The following is a 3,904-nucleotide window of genomic DNA, read 5'->3' as shown; positions in this document are numbered from 1 at the left end:
TATAAAGGGGCCGCGGGGCTGCTCTGCGCATGCGCCCCTGCCTGCTGGAGGCCTCCGGCTGCGCGAGGGAGGGGGCTCTCCCTACCTAAAACCCCCCTCCCCACTTCTTCCACCTCTCACCCCACCCAGGGGAAGACTACGCCTGATTTCCCGCGCCTTCGCCCATTTTCCCCAAGAGTCACATTAAATGTTCCCAGACGCCCCGCGGGGGGCCTGTCCCACCTTACAGACGTGGAAACTGAGCCTCGGGGAGACGAAATAACTCCCCGAGTCACGCATAGGGGACAGGCAGAGCTGGGATTCCAACCCTGGGCTGCCTGCCTTTCTAGGGCTCACACTTGAAGCAGTTTGGGCTACAGTTGCTGTTTTAGTCCGTGTAGAGACAGGAGGCTGAGGCTCAGAGAGGAAAGGAAGATCGCTGGGTCACACAGCTGGTAAGAGACTCCCAGCGTTGGAGCCCAGATGTGTCGCACCCTGGAGCTGTTTCCACCAGCTGCAGCCTGCAGCCAGAACATAGCATTCTCTTCATTCATTCCTTGATCCAGTCAGCATTTGTGGAGCACTGACTGTGGAGTCCTGCTGTCACAGGAATATTTTTGCTTTGGGCAGGGGGCACGTGTGTGTCTTCGCAGGGAGACTGCAACCTTAAAAAGTCTAGAGCCACACAATGGAATATTATTCAGCCATGAAAAGGAATGGGGTACTAACACCCCCTAAACATGGGTGAACCTCGAAAACATTACGCTGATTGAAAGAAGCCAGACACAAAAGGCCACAGGACGGTTCAATTTATGTGACATGTTTCGAACGGACAAATCCAGAGGCAGAAAGTAGATGGGTATTTATCAGGGATTGGGAGAAGGGGAATAGAGAGTGACTGCAAGTGGGTACTGGGTTTCCTTTTGGGATGATGAAAATGTTCTAGAACTAGATAGTGGTGAGGGTTACAGAGTAATGTTAATATAATTAATGCCCCTGGATTGTACACTTTAGAATGGTAAATTTTGTGTTCTGTGTGCTTTACCGCAATGAAAGCTGGAAATAATGGAAATGAGTGGGGACAAAAGCTTAAAGAGATCAGCCCTTCCCCCACCTTCCTTCCCAGGGTTTTTGTCTCTCAGCTTAGGATGGGATGCACTGGGCAGTGATGGCTCTAGGGGCCAAAGTGACACACTGGGGTGGGGGAGGGGGTATCTGGTGGTTCAGTCAGTTAAGCATCTCACTCTTGATTTCGGCTCAGGTCATCATCTCATGGTTTGTGGGATCCAGCCCCACACTGGGCTCTGCACTGACAGCTCCGAACCTGCTTGGGATTCTCTCTGGCCTCTCTCTGCCCTTCCCTTACTCCTACACGGGCACATATACCCCCCCCCCAATCCATAAATAAACTTTAAAAAAAAGTGATACACTGGGGAGCTATGCTTACTGTTCAGTCTTCATCACAGAGGAAAGCTGGAGGTCAGGGATCACATTGACATGAGTGTCCACAGTTGACAGGCTAGGTGAGGGGGTGATTGTGGCAGCATTGGTTAGGGTGGGGGAGCCGGGGGTCCGGGGTCGCATTGTGTCATGTGTAAGGGATCCAGGTAGCTTTGTTTCCACACGTTCAGGGCTCAAACCTTCCACTCCTAACAGAGTGACTCTGGACCAGCCATTTTGTCTTTCTGTGCCTCAGTTTCCCTGTCTAAAAAAGGACGATAATTAAGACTCCCCATCTTACAGGGTTGCTGGGAGAATGAAACAGGAAGTAAACACATAAGCTGCTATCATGCTGCCACCCATTTTCCAGCTGGAGAAACTGAGGCTCAGAGGCACAGGACCACCTGCCTGAGGTTGTACATTATAGGTACTGGTCAAGTGGGAGTCTAGGTTCATGGCCTCAGAGCCAAGCTGACCCCCACTCCTGACTGCCCCCACCTCTCTCCACCCCCTCCTCTCCACCCCTAGGTCCCCCTGGCCAGCGCCAGGGCTGAGCTTAGAGGGGCTGGCCTGGGGCCCAGGGCGGTGGGGGAGGCAGGCTGTTGCTGGGGGCTTGAATGAGGCAACCTTGCCTGGGAATCTGCTGGGCTCAAAGAGCTATTTATAGGCCTGCACTGGGATTGGGTGAGCCACCCCCCGCCAGCCCTGAGTGCCTTCTCTGTGCCCCCCACACTGGGGCCCAGGCCAGGGGCTGAGAAGCAAGTTGGGGGATGGAGCAAGGGAGGGGGCTAGTGGGCCAGAGCAGGAGCAGGGAGGCTGGACCCACCAGGAGAGCTGGATCTCAAGGGTGGACAGTGTCCCTCCAAAGTGCCTCTTAACATACTCAAGGTGACACACGGCCGTGACACATGCAACCGCATTCACGTGTGTCACACGATGACCCCAACAAACCACTAACCCACAGTCCCATCCCAGGCCCACAGTGAGCGCACAGGTGGTTTATATACAACCACATGAGACAAGGCCACACGTAAGTCACACAGACCACATACGACCTCATGTGGCTGCACACAGGTCATGCCTCTTGCACAACCAAACTCGCAGCTGTGATTCAAACCGCACCTCTAGTCCCTTCACAGTCGAATACATGCCCTGCAGTACCTTAGCCTTCCTGGCAGTCACAAACAAGCCCACATGTGCCCCACATTGTTCACACTCAACCATGTTTACAGCTGTGGGCACATCTACAGGCAGCTAGCACCCAACTATGATCGCTAGGCACACGGGCACCAACACGGAGACATATAGTCCTCCTGGGTCCAACCTCACAACACAGCCACTCATGCTCACCATTCATCACTCCCCCTGTAGTGGCCCTGGGGGGGGGTCCCCTGATGAGATCACCTCCAGGATGCCTGGCCACCGCCACCACCCCTGCTTCTGCTGTCACCTCCACTTGCCCAGGCTCCCAGGTTTGCACCGTCCCAGGACTGACAAGTCCAGCTGGCATCCATCTCCTCTGAGGTGGGCCCTGTTGAACCCAGGCAGACCCTGGCAGAAAAATCAGGCCTGGACCTGCCCCACTGGGGGCTGCGAGTCACGGAACTGTCACATCCACCCCCACATACTCTCCAGGCTGGAGCCTTGAGGCAATCATTACATTGATCCCCCAGAGGGAACCAAGGCTTGAAGCTATCTGAAGACCTTTCCCGGCCCTGCTCCAGCATAACAAACACATGAGAAGTGGGATCTGGTTTTTTGCCATGGGTGGGGCTGCATCCCCAGGGAGAGTCCCTGCTGACCCATACTTGCTGTGTGACTTCAGCAAACACCTGACTCTCTCGGAGCCTCTATTGCCTCTTTTGACAAGTGCAAAACTCAGCCCGTGGAGAGAATGCCAGAGTCAGACTGGGATTTGAATCCTTCTCCCCCTGGATGAACTTAGCCAGATGATTTTTGCTTTTCTGTGCCTCAGTTTCCCTCAGTGAACCAGGGTTGCAGCTCCTGGCTCTTCCAGAGCTTCCTCTGCTCCATCCTCTGGGTGGGGGGGGTGGGGGTGGGGAGGGAGTGCCTGGTCTTTCCTCACTCAGGCAAATGAATGGACCACTTTTGGCTGCCCTGCTGGGAGCTTAGAGCTGCTAATTCCCTGGAGAAACAGGAGGTTCTTTCATGCCCAGGCGCCAGTGGGGTGAGGAGGCGGGAAGAGGGTATTGAGCTGGCCTCATACCAGTGGGCAAGGTGGCTCCATGCCAAGACCAGGAGTGGCTCTGGTGGTGGTGGGGGGGGGGTGGCTAAGGCCATGAATATCCTCCCTGGGGGACATTGGGTATCTATATCCTCAGCTATAAAATGGAAGTGACATGGACCAGCACAGCAAGTTCAACGAACCAGTGGATGAACAACCAGCAAAATGTGGTTTCAAGTCAATCACAAGGTGGGCTCTCAACAAAGGTCAGCCACTGTTGTTATGTGTCCGCCCAAAGAG

This window comes from Leopardus geoffroyi, chromosome A2 (assembly GCF_018350155.1).
Source record: "Leopardus geoffroyi isolate Oge1 chromosome A2, O.geoffroyi_Oge1_pat1.0, whole genome shotgun sequence".
Classification (NCBI taxonomy): Eukaryota; Metazoa; Chordata; class Mammalia; order Carnivora; family Felidae; genus Leopardus; species Leopardus geoffroyi.
Note: the sequence above shows the minus strand (reverse complement) of the source record.